This window comes from Zootermopsis nevadensis, unplaced genomic scaffold (genome assembly GCF_977971745.1).
Source record: "Zootermopsis nevadensis isolate Lab colony 2312 unplaced genomic scaffold, Znev_1.0 Znev_ptg000018l, whole genome shotgun sequence".
NCBI classification, from domain to species: domain Eukaryota; kingdom Metazoa; phylum Arthropoda; class Insecta; order Blattodea; family Termopsidae; genus Zootermopsis; species Zootermopsis nevadensis.
Genome location: NW_028259150.1, coordinates 1,969,149 through 1,987,454, shown reverse-complemented (window position 1 = coordinate 1,987,454; position 18,306 = coordinate 1,969,149). Strand labels below are relative to the sequence as shown.

General features: G+C 38.2%; 1 protein-coding gene across 4 annotated transcripts in view; it reads left to right on the top strand.

Moving 5' to 3' along the window:
- LOC110827857 (uncharacterized) overlaps positions 1 to 18,306 on the top strand; it is a 217,794-nt gene that overhangs the window by 20,612 nt on the left and 178,876 nt on the right. The window contains exon 1 of one of the 4 annotated variants that reach the window (XM_087351045.1): positions 17,115 to 17,376. The exons of 1 other annotated variant lie outside the window; for it this stretch is intronic. The gene's annotated coding sequence lies outside the window, so the exon portion shown is untranslated. Of the gene's footprint in view, positions 1 to 17,114; positions 17,621 to 18,306 lie in introns of those variants that run through there. 2 more of the 4 variants (XM_087351046.1, XM_022059945.2) reach the window with 2 other exon arrangements.

Below are 18,306 nucleotides of genomic sequence, written 5' to 3'. Positions count from 1 at the left end.
GCTTAAACTGTCCCCATCTGTATTTTGAATCTTTATTATAGGAAATGTCAGAGCTTTGAGAGACAAGTATTAAGCCTTGCCCTCAGCCGTACGATATTGTTTGGGCTTACATTCGAGTTCTGCTTTGAAGTTACGTTTTATTTTGTGCTGACACAGGCCTACTGGAATACCACAGTTCATTCATCATTTTAGATATTTAATTATTGTTTATGAAACTTTTGCTGTCTCTTCTATGTATGATATGAAGTCTCATTTTCACAATGAATTTCAAATGTTTGTGGAATGTTGGTTACACGGTTAACTACTTTTACATACTAATAATTTATTTATTGTCTAATGTTTAAAAAAAGCTCAGAATTGTTCTGGTCAGAAAACTTCTTTCTCGTCTCGTCATGACCACTGACGTTGAATCTCGTAATTCTGACTGTTGAGTACTCTTCAACATTTCGGTGTTTATTTTTGCGACAGTAATACACAGTGTGCTGAAGAATGAACACAAGCAGGAAACGATAGGATATGAGACGAAGAAGAACGAGAAGAGTAGGAAAAGAGAGCAAATCACTCATTATGATCTTATGTCATCTCCATATTCTTGTTGTACAGGAAACCATACTCATACAAAAATTGCTGGTTTTGTTTTTGCAAATTCGTTTTTGTCTGGTATTCGCACAGTTTAATTAGTCAAACTGTTTTTCGTGTTTTGAGGGCGTAGGTTAACAGTGAGGTAAATGTTTACTCTGAATCATACAAATGTGGAACGTACGACATATTTTTGTTTTTTATATGTTGGAGCATGTTAATTTCTTCACTGTATTGAAGGCTAAGGCAGCTCAGGGAACTTATGGAAACAGCATCGATTCATTACAGTTTGTTAAATAGGTTTACTATGTGGTATAACGTGTATTCTTTTTGTATTGATTTTAATCTGAACAAAGTGATACGTAACATGCAAACCAAGCCATTTTCTTTTCAGACACAGATTGTCTACCCCTGCTGTCTGCGGACTGCTAAGTTGTTTAATGGTGGCTGCTTTGTGTGTCCTCCGGTTTGCTCTTTCACTAGCTTCAGGCATCATAAATTCTTCTTCCGCGAATGTTGAAATGTTGACGTCCTGTTTCGGGGAACATTTCCTTTAGTTTATGGGAAGTAGAGAGAATGAAATAAGTCAGAAGACATGAATATGGAGACAAGACAGAGAACTGTCATCTAATGTTAGTCTCCCCAGTCATCTGACAAATAAGGAAATGAATGGGAAAGAAAGATATGGGAAAAAAAGAACATACACTGTAAAACTGACAAAAGTAACCGATTGTTCCACTAATGACGTGTAGACGCCTCCTACATCGTTCAGCTAGTTACTCAGCCCTCTTCATTACGTTTTGAACGCATTGTTCCTTTTTTGGATGTTTGCCCAACATCTGTTTCCAATGATTGTCATGAAGCATTTCTGTATTCTCATATTAAATATATTGATAATGTTCTGCGTTTTAACGCCATGTATACACGCGGGTTATTCAGCCCTGAAGATGGAGACGGTATGTTTCTCCAAAACGGTGGCATCTACAGGGAAGTTTACACGGCGCCAAGAACATCGTCATCGTGATGCCACCTCAAGAACTTCAAATCTTGCAAAAAGATTTTGAAGTTACTGCATTGCGTGTATGTAGACATACATTTTGTGTGATGTATGTTTTCCAACAGCGTGTGAATACTATAACCTCTGCGATTGTTCTCCTGATTGTACGCTTTTATCACAACGAATTCGATAAAAGAATTTTGTTTAAATTGTGCACGTCCAAGACACATTATGTAATAGTAATTAAATTACCTTTCCAAAATATCCGCTGGAAGCGATAAACCTGCAAACCCCCTGACCTTTACCTGGATGATTTTATTGAATTAACACATAATATTCCCCTACATGCGAATAAACCTGCATAATATGCCACTAACAAAACACACATACGCAAAATATTTATTGCGTTTAATATTCCTAGAATTTGTGATGATAGAACAGCCTCCACTGTAAAATACTGGGCTAACTCCTAAACAGTTACTTTGTTTTATAATTGAAATATTAAAGCGTAATGGGATCTGTATGTACCACGTAATTTAACAGTTGGCGATATTTTGCATTTTGTCCACAAAGTATATTTGATGGTTCATTCTCAGAGAAAACCTCAATTATGGCATCAACTGATTGATCATTGCTTTCGTTCATTTGACCAAAAAACTTCCTGCACTTTTCTGGAACCAGAAAGTTCATCACCTTTCGTTGTTGGTCTTCTGGGTAATAACGCGTTGTTGACTTGTAGGTAGATACCAACATTTCGGATAGATAAACCGCCTCGATCGTCAGGGCTGACCCTCAGATCTCAATCGTTTATCTCAGTCTTCATGGTGGCCAGTGCATCATATTCTGAACAAATTAAATATCATTAATAAAATCTTTTCAGTCCAGCAGCCGCGTCACTTGGTTAGACTCTGTCGACGTTTCGAGGGTTATCTCAGACTAGCCTTGAAAATGAGGACAGAGATGGCCCTCGAAACGTCGGCAGAGTTTAACCAAGTGACGCGGCTGCTGGCCCGAGAAGATTTTATTAATGACATCCGCTTTGAAAGCTGCATATCATATAAGTTAAATATCGTTCACATAGCCACATTATATTCATCTAAGATTAATTTTAATATTATTCAGCCCAGTTTATTTTTGTCTCATAAGTGGAATCTTTTATTCCGATTCTCATACCAAATTATAAGCACTTCATCGTTATACAACCATGCAACATGTTCGCCAATCTCACTCTTCTTAATTTAAACATAGAAACAATGACAGGCGAACAGTACAATTTATGAAGCTACTACTTACGTTATTTTTTTTCAGACATCTGTTATTTTGAGTCTCTTGGCTCCTTGTATCCTCTTCAACGAGTTAACATAAGAGGGATACACAAGTTTTACATCCGTAAAATAAACAAGTTTCTTGTTGTTAATATCTTTCAAGTAGCCACTTCATGTGATTTTCCCCAACAAATTTTTGTACGAATTTTTACAACAGTAAAAATGCTAGACTCATTTCGAAAGAGCCCTCGACTTCGTAAATACATTTTGAGTACCTCGTAATGCGATACGTTTCTCTTCCGATTACATAGCATCCTATCGCACACACTGACCATACTTATCGTGCTCAGACAGTACAGTTTTATCCGTCTGTTTAAGTGGAGTTCCCTGTTTTTCGGTAAGCCCCAGCGTTTGCAGAGCGGCAGTAATTGGGCCGTCGACACGCTAGGCGCCCATCAACAACTAAAACCGAGTGTTAAACTTGGAAACGACTAATTAGAACAATACCAATGTACCTAAGCAGAATTAGATGGTAATAATGTGAAGTGTTGCGCGGTGTTGGTATAACTGGTAACTGAAAGCCGAAGTGATGCTTATGTCTAGAGATGAACTGATTAGTTTTGTCCGTCACTGTTTATGGAATTAGCTTCTTCGGGTTGAATACGGTCCTCCACAGAAGTGAGTCACTGTGGGAGAGTGTTCTTGATTGTTAATTTAGAAACGGTTCTCACTCCACCTGCGTTCGTAACAGGTCTAGATAATAGCGTGCAACAAATACTTTTGTATAATTCCTATGTGATTGAGAAATGTGGTCTCTTGATTGGAGTAACCTAACAATTTTTGGGTATTACGCAACGAAGAGCATCGTGATTTTACAGGCCAGCCATTATTGTTATGATGGTGCTGCCGTGGATCGGACATGTAGTCTCGGATGGGGAATCAATAAGTGCATTAAGACATCTGTTGCTGGTACTAGGGACTTTAGTTACTAGGATGCAAGATGGACTGAATCAGGATCGTGTCCAGTGGCTGACATTAGTATTAGTAAAGTAAATCTGTCCCACTATAAGCCATGTAGACGCTTAGAGGGTGAGGAAGTTTCTACATATTCTTAACCTCGGCACTAGATGGGGAGTTAGCGGTTAGCGTCACGCCCCGGCCACTCTTTTCCCCTGGAAAGGACCCCGGTGCTCATTGGACAGGAGGCTGGGTGCGCCCCTGAGCCAGTCTGGATGCAGACGCTAGAGGAAAAAAAAATGTTTTATATCCCTGTCGGGAATCGAACCCCGGTCGCCCAGTCACTGTACTGACTAAGCTACCCTGGCTTGTCCGGTGGCTGACATTAGTATTAGAGGTGTTGAAATTCTTGAGTCCTGAATCACTGCAGATTTCTTAAGTCGCAGGAATTTGGCTTACGTTAACACCATTCCACAACCCACCTGACTCAAGAAATTTGTAGAGCCTTCGAATCCAATAAACGTTCACAGGTTTATATTTGGACATCTCAGAGGCTTTTAATCAAGTATGATATGACGGCCAAAAATGGTTCTGTCTGCATTTGAAGCAACATGTCGCATGTTGTAGCCTCCAAGCAGAGAAATTCTGCATTTTACGTACGTATCTGAGTATCTAGCCTACACCGTCTTGTTTGGTGTCCCTTAGGGATTTTATTTTTGATCCTATGCTGTTATTTATTTACGTAAATAACATTCTGGATGGGCCTGATAATAAGCTAAGCTTGTTCGTTGATGACATTGTATCCCTAGCCAAAGTTACTGCCCCCAGCTTGCCAAGCTGAAATGTAAACGTTACATTGGTTTACAAAATGGAGAAACTCTATTAACATAAACAAGATAATATCAGTACTCTTCACTCGACATTCCTTAGGCATTTACCTGAATCAGCCTTATTCAGCCATTCAGTTCCTTGGTCAACGAGGATGGCGTGTCTCCGAATTACGTTCGATCGCAATCGCGTCTGGAATTAATATGTATTCAACATAGCAAACAAGACATCAGCCAGAATTTTAGAGTTTAAACCCAAACTCGCTTACCATAGAAACCTTGCACCCATCATTAAACGCCAACTAAGCCTATATACGAAATGCATTAAGTCTGTCATTTTATGGTTGCGAAGCCTGGGTTATACTCGCACATCTAAAATCCGTAACTCGAGCTAATATAAAGTACGTAAGAATGATTTGAAGTATTCCCGAACAATAATACATTTTATTTAACTTTTGGCATGAAGATTTTTCGTTTTTTTAAATTGGATGAATACTTAGAAATTTAGCTACAAACACTTACGAAAAAATTGTGGAAATGGTATCAGGTAATCAAAACTGTTAACATACAGAAGAAATCACGAGATATACTTATGCCAAGAAATGAAGAAGCAAGGCACAGAGCACGTAAGTAGATTTAGAAAAGAGCAGGAAGGAAAAAAATGACGAAATTGAAAGAGACGCTAGAAAAAGAAATGATAAATAAGTAGAGTTATATTATTTGCATCTTCTGTCTGGCAGAAGTCCAGACGAAGTTATTTATGCTACACCAAGTATTGAAACCTCCTGAAGTAATTGTACTGACAACTGCGGCCAGTCTGCAGTACTCCCGCTGTCATCTTTTTTGGTTTCAAAGGGTTAACGAAACTTTCTTTCCCATCATAGACTTTTTGGTTGATACAATGAACAGAAGGTTCAGCTGTGTAACATAATGCTTAGGCACATTAGTATCTTCCCCGACAGAATATTGCTTCTGGACCAACAGTGACGCGATTTCTTATGCTTACTCCATGTAAATTTATCGTCGCCAGTCGTCAGTATTTTTGTTCGTGAAGAAAATGACTGTAAAGATGTCGTTCAGGTATCTTGCTACTCGTATGACTCCCATTTGGTACAAGTACCGTGAACACTAAAACCCACAATTAGGAACGATCCGCATCCCATCATCATATCCTATATTTTCCTAATTAAATATTTATATTAATACAGTCGCATGGCGTTTGATAATGTTCCAGTAAAATTGTTAGTAGTGATATAATTAATATTTTGAAATTAACCCAAAATATATCGTGGTTTGCTATATTTAATGTAAATATTATAACATAATGGTTAGGAGAGAATTTGAAATAATAGTGAAGGTCGAACTACTAGTTTCTAATTTACCGTAAATACATACCCTACATTCTACAGATTTTTAACATAATTTAAATATCTGTTTTGTTTTGTGACTTTCTTCTTAAGAATAGGTAACAGCTTATGAGACTTTCAGTTATATTCCCAGTTTTCTTGGAACTTGAGAACACAAAGAGCTGCTACTTTCCAGAAAGTTAATCCTTTGCGTCCGCAATATAGTATTGTTAGCTTAATCCCATTTCAAAAACTATCAGCTCGACACATTCTATGTCTGAGTGACATATCTTTATAACCAAACCTCGTTGTGAGAGGCTGTTATGGAAGATCAAAAGGAACAAATAAACGCTATTGACGTGAACGTTATTGAAACTGATTGTTATTCAGCCATGAAAATGAAAAGAGGATGTTTCTCCGACACTCTTGTATTTACCCACTAGTCCACATGTTGTCAAAACTCATATCACCACCACCTTGGTGCCATGAGAACCTCAAATCTTAATATTAAAAGTGGGTCTTATTTTGAAGATGTCTGTCTTCTGGGTTGTAGCTCTGTGTTATGATCGTGGCCTGTTTCTTGAATGTAGCGGCTTTACAATCCAGAAGATGTCCTTCCTCGGACTCACCGCCGTCTAAACCTCAAATCCTACTGGCTCTAATTATGTCCTCCAGAATTACTGTGTTCTGTGTCCACATAACAGCCAGTTAGATTATTCAACCGAACTGTCGAATTTAATAATAGCATTTACGGCCGCATTATAATCAGAGAGATAATAATGTTTAAATGCAACAAAATTCAATCCGAGATTCAAATTTAATAAATAATCTTAATTCGCGTACATGACGACTGTGTGACATCCATTAGGGGTATAGTAGCTACGTTTACGGCTATGAAACGTCGGATAAAATTATTTACCTATTGGACTACAGATGTCATACATATATGGTAATTACATGAACATTTTGAGGAAATTGTGTGGAGGTGTTTAAATGTATTTAATCTAGAAACACTTTAGAGAGCATTAAATGGTGTGCCGATGGATTAACATCGAGGCCTCTTAACCCTTAGTTGAAGAGACTGGTGTTGGGAACTGCGGTTTGGTCTTGTTGGCTCTAGTATCGAGAGTAATGTAAAAAGTGAAGGGTGCAACTGCTTTTCGTACCATTACTCACTATTGGTCTTTACGCGCAGTATTTGGTATGCAAATTAACACGTCCTGTACCTCTCATCCTGGGAGATTTTAAAATGTAAATTTACATATTAGATCTGAACCTGGTACGTGTCTCTGATGCATAAATTACCCTACACTTTGTCCTTTTTCGTACCACACCGATAACGAAAACATACAAGCTTCCATGTCTACACATAGCACGGCTGTCTGATATACGTGTCTAACTGCGTTCGATTATAATTGGTTTTCCTGCAGGAATTGTAGTACTGAACTGAAAGTAGGCGGATAAAAAGGAAAATTGAGATATTATACAAGAAGAATTTATTGTGATTTTCTGTAAATTGTTCTACCGGGGCTGCTTGAAAACTGTGAAGCGGAAGTGGTTTGAGCACGAGTGTGTGGTCGCTGGATCAAACACCGATGGGTTCTTTTCCTCTGGGGGCACCTGAAGGAGCACGTTTATAAAGTCCCTCCCAGGACTATCGAAGATACCGAGGAAGGACTTCAAGCATCTGTGACAACGGTAGATGCCAGCAGGTTAATGCGTGTTGGAGAAAATGGCGTCTGCTTTGAAATGGACGGAGGCCGCTTCGAACACTTGCTGTAACTACGAGGCGCCCATTGTTCGATCGTCTGATAGGTTGTGCCATTTGACGGTGACGTATATCATGAAAACTGAACGTCACAGGGCATGTTGTATAGTGTTTTCGATTTTTTTTAAACAAGCAACCGCACTATGGAGTGCTTGTGCGTGAATTTTGCTCCAATCTGTTTATATGCTCGGGGTAGGGAAGTCTGGTGTGTACATGTTTGTGAGATAGATAGATAGATAGATAGATAGATAGATAAATAAATAGGTAGATAGATAGATTGATTGATTAATTGATGTATAATGAACTTGCACTTTGTACTGCAGCATGGCTAGAAGAGTGAATATGTAAACTGTCGAATAGGAACCGGATGTTTCATATGATATTTAAAGTAGTATATTTTTATAGGAGCGGAAAAATGGTTTAAAATTCCGATAACACTCTCCAGTAAAGTGTCAGTAATTGAATTGAGGGCCTGTGCAATTACGAGCATAGAACCGCACTGCAGTTCAGTCGATGAGAGTCATTTGTTTGGTACTCGTCATCTCCATTGATGGCACAATTCTTGGTGATTGAATTCATCATTGTTTTTAGTACGGTTCAATCACAGCATAGCACTTGGGATAAAATAACATGAACCCTTGTATTCTTTGTGTGTTAAAGTGCACCGTGTTTTCAAAACCATTTTCTTTCGCATGTTAGAAATGTCGCTATGTCGCTCATTTATCGTGCTTTTGCGTTTGACCTCTTCGTCCTGCACAAGTAACTTTGGTGACTGCTTTACTACTGGCATTTTTGTGGATCTTGAGTGTCCTCGTTCAACCTTATTTAGGAATTTAGGAAATGCAGGCATACCTCGAAGATATTGCGGGTTCGGTCTCAGATCACCGCAATAAAGCGAGACACGAATTTTTCGGTTTCCCAGTGCATATAAAAGTTATGTTTACACTATACTGTAGTCTATTAAGTGTGCAATGGCATTATGTCTAAAAACAATGCGAGAACATTGCGAGAATTATCAAAATGTGACACAGAGACACGAAGTGAGCACATGCTGTTGGAAAAATGGCGCCGATAGACTTGCTCGACGCAGGGTTGCCACAAACCTTCAATTCGTAAAAAAAACGCAATATCTGAAAGATTGCAATTTTTGCACTTGTGACAGGACTCGGTGGAAGGAGATTCGGCCAACCACAAGGCCCTTTATACACTAACCCCTCCCCCAAAAAGACATGCATTCGTACCGAGAGTAGGATTTTGAATTTGTGATACTACTGTTGGGGCGCTGTGCGTATCTGGGACGTGTCTGTTCCGTGAAATTTTAAAGTATCAGTTGTGAATTATATACAAGCTAACTAAGAAGTTTTCAAAATATTCCAAGTTTCCCTGCGACGAAACAGAAGTCGAAGCCCGAAACGATTGTTGAAGGCGATTTATTTTGAAAATAGGCTAAAAATTGCCCGACTTCATTGTTGCTTTGCACGTAGTATGAACATATACGCTTATAGAATATACTCTTTTAATTCGTTCTTTCACAATTTGCTTTTTCTCTGCAAGCTTGAAGCTCAGTTATTTCATTTGTCCTAGATAGAAATACAGTTTTTACTTTCCATCTCTTTATCTAACCAGTTTAGACGGAAACGAGAGCTAAAATTCGTAAGATAGATAGAGGCTTATTGTGGACACGTCTGAAAATAATAAAGCCAGATAGAAAACCCTTTTGTTTGGGATGTGTAATTTTATATGGGGATGGTACGATTAAGTTTTTGTAATTATCTCCATCTAGCCACATTTATCACTTCGAGTAACACTACAATTTGTGTGAGTACTCCAAATTTTATTCTTTATGATTCTTTTCTGTCCAGTTTTCTAGGAATGACAAAAGCGAAGTGTACTTGTGACTTGTTCAGATTCAGGATTCGGTACTTAAAATCGTAGCCGACTTAGTTTTTTGTTTAAAATATCAGACTGCTTTGTATTTGATGTAAATTTACTTTTGTTAAAATTTCTGTCGATAACGTCTGTGAGTTACAATTGAAGTAGTCATATTTATTTTTACTTTACATGTGTCTAAACTGAAAACGAAACATACATGCCGTATTTTGAAATTTCTGACAAGTCTTAAAAAGAAGCGTATCAGAGCCAGTGCATTTAAGGTTTAATAATGATGGTCCTACATTTGCAGCTGTTGAAGAATAATTATCATACATACCAGATCTCAGACCATGTATTTGTGTCGGAAAATCAATTGTAGATATCCAGAATGAAAGTAAGACCTGTACATGATCTAAAATACGTAGCACACAAATAAAGAAAAACTTCTTTTTTGGCAACCGTTAGATCATGACTGGATTAGGCCATTTTAGAGTTTTGATTCATGTGTTTTCCAACTTATTATGTTGTGTAACCTGTTTCAAATTGATACACTTCACACATACGCATATAAAATCCATCTAGTGTACACGGGTTTGTATTTCATATAGATCACATGAGACGAACTTTGTAGTAGCTGTGTGTGTGTCACTATGTAAATCACTCAAAGGGTTTGAGCCTGAGGACATGCCACTTATTTACAGTCCACTTAACTCAGTATGCAGTGTTAGGGAACATGGAGTATGATTTAAATGGGCTTTCAAACGTAATGATATTTACACTTTCTTTATCAACACGTAACAGCCAGCCAGGTGCGAGTAATTTACAGTTAATTGTCCAAGTGAGACGCGGGTGTTTTTTGCATTCTAGCCATTCTGTTGGCGCTCGGACAGACACGCCCTGCATATGTTAGTATGAGATTTGTTCCGAAGGCAGAATTTTTGGTAGAAATATTCGCCTTTGACAAGTATTATGGCTTGACCTAAGTGTCTCATTTCCGAAATTTACTTTTGTTAGGTTTTATGATTTGTTCGTTGCATTCTAGTGAGCTAAAATATTTAATTAAACCTGCAGTTCATATTCATGATTTAGCAGTTTGCTGAATTATAAATTTCAGCGAATAATTTATGAATGAAAATGTTTACATTAATATTTAAGCATTTGTGTTCAATTTAGCAAGTATATGGGTCAGCGTCATTGCTTCAGAATGTAACATCAGTATATTAAACGTCATTCAGATTTCATTTCCACCAGATTTTCATTCCCAGAGCAAATTTTAAATCCAAACTTCCGTTAGTGGCAGACCGCACATATTTCTACGAACATACAATTTATATTTCATTGTCTTGTAATTGTATATGATTGTTGGAGTTAAGAATTCTCGTTAGAATGTTCCAGTGCAGAAAACATGTCTGTATTTCCATTAACTGTTTGAAGCCGAAGCTCGTCTAAATAATATTTAAAAACTTAGTCCATACCGCAAATGAAACAAAACACTTCTCCATTGCAAAAATTAACTGATTAATGCTGTTTATGGAAGTCAGGCCTCTTTGCAATGAGAATAATACGAAACACATTTTTAAAACATGCAGCGTTATTGATTGTTAAAGGAGCGATACATACTTACCATGGGGCTTTGGAGGGAGTTAACATTATTTTGCTGTTCCATATGGGATTCTACAGTAAAATTCTGTCACCGAATGTTGGAGCACGAAACATTGTTACACGTTTGGCAAATCGATGCGGCTATTCGACTGTTATTGTACAATACAAATTTACATACCGCATGGAATCTTGTATTGTAGACGTGGTCTGGATGTACATGCGATATGGTTCGGCCTCGACCTATGTTAATGGTTTTGTTGGAAAATGTGTTAAAATTTAAATATTGGTGGATAGCAATAAATAAAATTTACGTTGTCGGATACACTAAGAGCGGGCCTATCTTTCGTCTTACCGGCTTCTATGGCACATATTAAAATTATAATTTTACTCGTTGTGTATTGGTGCGATACTTGGATTTTTTCTTTCGATGTGTTTGAAAGTAGGGCGCATGTGATAAGGTGATGTTTGGATCTGAGATGGAGGCTGCATGAGGAAGTAACTGTTGTAACGGCACTCATGCATTGGATCTTGGTTGTTTTAACTGCGCAAAACAACGAAAGAATATAACTTTCTGTGACCAAGTGTAAGTTGTAGGATTTGAGGTTTTCACGGCGGTGAGTTTGAAGATGGCTGTCTTATGGGTTGTTGCGCCGTCATGATGGAGGAAACAAGGACCTCTAAAATGTCGGTAAACTTCTACCAGACTGCACGGCGCAACGACCCAGAAGACAGCCTTCTTCAAGTGAAAATTATTCCTTTTGGAATAAGTGCACAGTGATATAATATCCACAGTTTAACTGAACAAGCATCAGGAAGATCTAATTTAATTTACATAATTAAGCCAGCGTTTAAACTGTACCCTGTGACTGACATCCACACTGATCTCTCCATGCTAATCTGTCATCAGGGTCTGGTATAATAGACCTGATTGAGACAGTAGTACAAGGGGCCAAGTCTCATACCAGTTATGTCATTATCATCATGAATAACCCTATATCCGCCATAGTTACAGCTGCATAGTTCGCGTCTGGAACTGGGAGAATTTAGATCGGTTCACTTCAGGGATATTCTGTGGGCTGCTTTAACTTTACGTCTGGACCAATATCGGCAGAATACTACGTAAGGGAATTAGTTTCAGTCTCACTTCTTTATTTAACAATTCCGGACAAGCACGGTCGCGTCTGCCTGTGATTACTGGAAAATTGTAACAATAATTGACATGAAGATTTCTGTCTTCTGGGTTGTTCCTCTGTGTAGTCACGTTGATGTTTACCGACGTTTCAGAGGTTCTTGTTGCCTCCACAATCAGGGCTCGCGGAAACGTCGCTAAACATCTTACCAGACTACAAGGCGCAACAACCCAGAAGACAGCAATCTTCAGTTTGTAAGTGGCAGATTCTGAAATTAATGTTCTCATGTCATAAGACAAACTGTCTGGCTGAATATGACGTGGCATACGTGATAAGGTCTCTTTAAGCTGCTAGTGTGTCTTTGTTAAATATTAACAGTTCATGTTAGTGCATAACCTCTGCGCCAAAGCACGTAAGGTGCGAAGGGACCTATAGGAGCTGAATCCCACAGTACACAATTCATGTGTCACACACACTGGTGTTGACTTAAGTGTCCATGCGGTGTTCAGTCGAAACACAACGAAACTGAGTAAATATTTTATGTGCTTATGTTTAATGCATTTCATTCATATGGAATGTATTAGTTCCGGTGCTTTCCTCAACCCTCCCCTTTGTTTATTGTTTCGTAGTTGGACCTATGGGCTGTAACAACCCTTTATCAGCTACATCGATTATGTAGCCTCGAACTGAAGGACGTTTGTAAAAAAAATGAGTTGGAAGAATGTTGATGAAAGATAATGTACCATCATTCGCTTTCAGTGTCTGAATAAAATTACTGTGTCCCCGTTTACGATTGCCTACCGATGCAATGAAAATCAAACGCCTCTTAGACACGAAGCAGGGTTTAATTACTCAAGAGTGACATTCACTTAAAAAAATTGATAGGCAGTGTCGGACACTGCCGCAGTTATTTTCGTGAAAACGTCAATCGTGTATAGTATATTGAAATTTTCAAACTTTTTCAAATTCACAGCCTCGTATCTTTTTGAGTTTTTGAGATACACACTTGGAGCCCAGGATGAGTTGTAACATATACACTCCTCTTTAAAACAACACTTTCATCTAATAAACAAAACGAAACAAAACAAAAATTTAAAATTTCATCTATCGAACTGTACCTTTCTATTACATATGAAGAAAAAATTCATAAATGTTCTTTTATATTAGTTTTTCTTAACGAAAATATTAGTTAATAATTAATAATTTAACTTAGGGATATTGAAAATATAATCATTTTTATAAATGATTATTTCTTAATTGGTACACATCCATACTTGACCCAGGCTCGTCAGATGCCGCCTGAGTTGTCCGAGCGCGCTTACGTTGCCTATATTCGCGGCAGTACTGCGCGTTGGTTTTGGGTCCGGGCCCGGCGTTTTCGGTGTCATTCTCTTTGGAATTTTGTGCTCTACGCATTCGTGCCTGATTTTTGTAATTCTGGTTTTACTTTGCTCTCATATATCGCGACATTTTAAGAAAATCGGGAAATTTTCAAACCTTTTAAAATTCACAGCCTCGTATCTTTTTTAGTTTTTGAGATACACACTTGGAGGCCAGGATGAGTTGTAACATATACACTCCTCTTAAAAACAACACTTGGTTCACTCGGATCGGATAATTAGTCTCAGAGATATGATCCCGTTTATGGACACGTGTCGAATCCGGAAAGTCGAAAATCGTGGGTTCACTTTGCGCGTGCGCAGTTCGCGACGTCCGGCCGCCACGAATGTCGGAGCGGTACTGGCACAAACTTTCATCTTTCCTCTTTAAAACGAGACTACGATTGCGGCGCTATGTCTATTTGTAGCTGAGTTATTGAAGTTTGAAATTACTTCGACAGAAACTGTCGCTCATTTGGGCGCGATTGCCTCCCCACACCCGGCATCGATTTTAAAGACGTTTTCACGTCAAAAGAACCTTGTTATGAACATTATGTTGTGTTCAGAACACAACAAGTAGCCTTTAAGGTTCCAAAGGAACATTTCATTCCTAAGATTCTTTTTATCGATTTGCGCATGTTTGTTTATCCGACTGTCTGTCCCCTGATTTGATATGCGAGCATAAATATGATGGTGTGAATTAACCGATGTGAACAGTGTACCACTAGAAATTAATCCATTTCATTACTTTTAACTGTTAGCAGCTTTACTAATCTGGTTGCCACGCTGAACCATGATGTATGATTACCAGTAGTGTTATACGGTTTAGGCCTTTGAGTTGTGTATAGTGATATTATTCGAAGATGTGCAACACTTTACAGTTAAAGAACGAAAAAAATGAAAAGAATATAGCAAGCACACGATGGCTTGATGACAGTAACTGATAATAAGTACATTGTGAAACATGAATTTCTATGTGGGGAGAAATTTACTGAATATGGGAGAGGTGCGTCATAGATACCCTTTTTAGGCGGAGTTTTAGCCCTGTTTCTAGAAGCCTGAAAAACCAAACTGCAACTCCTAGACTGTCGCAAAACAATGTACAGAGACGTCTGGGAAGTAATGTCATCTCTGGGACACGGAATCAAAGGAAAATATCGATTGACAGCTTCGCATCGTAAAGTGGTTGAGGTTCGAAAATTGAATTTGGAAGTTGAAGGTCATGAGCAGAAACATTACAGAAACAGCGTTACGTGCAGAAATATGACTCGGGACAGGAAATCTACTGAACTGGATTTGGAACAATCTCTTAAATCCCCTGAAGGAAGAGAAAATATTGAGCTACTTTTTACCTCTTTATCGTATCTTGATGGAAATCCTTTCAGGAATATAAAATGCATCAGAAACCACTGAAGGAAACATTTCCATACTACGTATGAAGATGTTTTCCTTGTGCGGTACAAAAGGCAGACATAGAGATTGTTTTAGAGGTCCGTGTCCTTTCTCGTCTTATGTTCTTGACGATAAATTAAGTTCCTTTACATGTAAATCCACTGGTTACGTATTCAAGGAATATACAAGTAGGCAAGCACTTGTAGAAATGCTTGCGTTAGTAGGAAGAAGCGTTTGCATGGTGCCATGGACAACTTCATACAAACTCCATTTCTACTTTGGAGCAGGAAATTTAATTATTTTGTAATGTAAATAACATTCTTCCTTATTAAATCCAAGAGAGAGAGAGAGAGAGAGATGGCGAATGTCTCTGTCATATTAGGTTTTCAGAAACTATTACGAATAGAATATGCTTGAAATACGTGTTAAAAGATAATTGTTTTGAAAGAGGACAAGGACATACGCTGTAAAAGGAATGTGACAAGATTTGCTGTTAACAAGAGACAAGTGAAAGATCTTTATGTGATTATTTGCAGAATAACCCTAATAAGAGGCAGTAATTGGGATAATTGTTACATACTAAGAAGATTCTATCATGTGCGTGTTATTGGACTATATGCTTTTGCTATGACAGGAGGAAGCGCTTGGATAGGGGGCTCAGCTTTATAAACTAAACTAAACTAAGCTAAACTGTATTAAATTAAACTAGTTTACAAAAGGTTTAAGACTGCCTATTCTTGTTTCGCTGTTTGCGGTGAATTTATTCTCATTTAATTTTAAACAAATATTAGATTTCTTGTTTCTCCGTCATAAAATAAGTTTCAATATCTTCGTGACGCGCTGGTAATCACCGGTTCTTTGTCGTTTCATCTAGAACGCGTCTGAAGACCGCGAGCTGTGTCAGATGTGGTGACCGAGCATTGTAATTGATGTTTGACTTTTCCTTAGTTTGACCAAGATATTCTGTCCCCTGTCGTTTAATTTATTACTCAAAGCAGTCCTAATATCCGTCATTTAAATAACCCTTGGAATGAAAAATATACAGTATAAAGCAAAATCGACAGCTTGAAGTAAAGTAAACTAAAGTTGTCCCACTATACGCTATGTAGGCTCTTGTGGGGAGAGGGGGTTAAGCTCCTACTCAATCTTAACGTCGGGAGCTTATTAACCGTAACTAATACTGGATCACAGTGTACATTTAGCATAAGAGCTTACTGTTCTTAAAACACTGCTTACAACCAGCATTGTTCTGAAGATGGTACATTTCCAAATTATTTTATGTAGATCCTGTGTTAAGCTGTCTTAAATTAAACTGCGTTTAGCCAAGGAAGTCCTAACCATTCACGAACTCGAAGATTTATTATCGTATTCACAGAGTCGAGTAGTGTCTGTTCTTACCACACGAATTCGTTCCACATCCCATTTTAAGATCAATTTCATTATTAGTGTCTCGTTTAGATAGCCATAATATCGATAGATAGAACTGTTTTTTGGACAAAGCTCGTATGTTGAATGTTTGTTACATCATGCAGATGTTTTAGTTACAGAAGTTATATGCAAGCAGCTTAGATTTAGGCGTAAAATTGCTTTTAATGTTGACAAGCAAAAACGGCGACGGGCCGATCGCTCGTCCAAGGAGTCCTACCAAAATGTCTATAGATCAAGCCAACGAAAAGTTGGGACCCGCAATGCTCAGGCACTCCAAGAACGGGTCGTTCCCAGTATCCCAGTATGTGGAATTCATAACATTTCAGGATAGATTCGAGCGTGTTTTCATCAGAATACAAGTGAGACCAATTGAACCTGCGCACTGCAATGAGTAGGACTTGTAGAAGAGACGAAAATTATGGGGTAAAAGGTAAAATCATGTGTTTGTAATAATCCGGAATTATAATAATCACTTGCATGAATGTGACATACATTGGCCGTTCGGTTGTTTCGTTGCTCTCACCTCTGCGATCTCGAGACTAAACCAGAGAGAGAACTTGTACGCTTCGTATGTTGTAATTCGAACTACGTAGGCCGTCAGTTCTTGTAAGCGAGCAGTACGTAGAGCGCCTGCAGCAGACGAGGTTAGACTACGGTTGTAACTCGGTTGTCGGAGTAGTTGCCGCTTATACAGGGTGAACAGAAATGTTGAAAGAAGTGACAATACGACATGTGGACATCCTTCACTTAAGAAGAATCTGCCAATTTCTACACAGTGTTCATTTCAACAGGCAACCCAGATTTCACATTCCCGGTATACTCCATGTACGAGATGTAAGTGGTCACCCGATAGGTATTTGGTGAGCTAGGACTTAATTGTTGGGTAAACGTTGACCTTGACACCCAAATAAACAAACAGCGACCGTTTGTTCAGTACGTCACAACCCATTTCAATGTTCAGTTTTCGTCAAGCAAGATGGATTTTACTTTTGAGCAAATTATTTGTAATGTGCCAACACGTTCTTCAAGAAGCTATTTGAAACGACGTGGTGCTACACAAAACAACTGGTTTTTTACTGTAAGTTGGACGCTAAATAAAAATAAGATAAACACGCAGATGAATAAGACTGAAAATGTATATCCTGTGTATTGGACAAAGAAGTAAAATCCCAGTCCGATCTCAGAAATCAAAAGCATATAAATGTGTCAGAGGCAAATTCCTGACACTTCATCATACCATCTGGTTTACATCTACATAAGATAAAAAAAAAAGAGTAGAAAATGAATACGGCACATAAAGTGGAAGTAGGGACTGGGAAGAGTAGTAACCGATTCGGTGATCGTACGTGGGGTTAGGTCATGCCTTGCGCCCAGTACAACTAACACATATCTAAAAACAGGAAATTTGAGCTCCAGAATAATACTGTATGCTAGCCACTGAAATATACTATTTCATTTATTTACATTAGGTTATAAATGTACGTCCATTTAACTAGTTCGTTTCCAGTGAGCACATTTTTATACCTCTGTCCAGTCTACAAAGCAGAAAGCTGCTGTGATTTCAGTTGAAGTGGAAAAGGGTAAAGTCATATCACGTCCGCTTTGTTTGCTACACTCATCTATTTGTATTGTTAAAACGGGGAAAATTAAGACTACAGAAACAATCTAATGACGTAGTACTGCGCATCTTTTTCCTTGTCTAATTTTTTTTTCGGAAATCTTCGTGTGATCGATAACTCTAAAAGGGATGACCGTGCTTTCCCA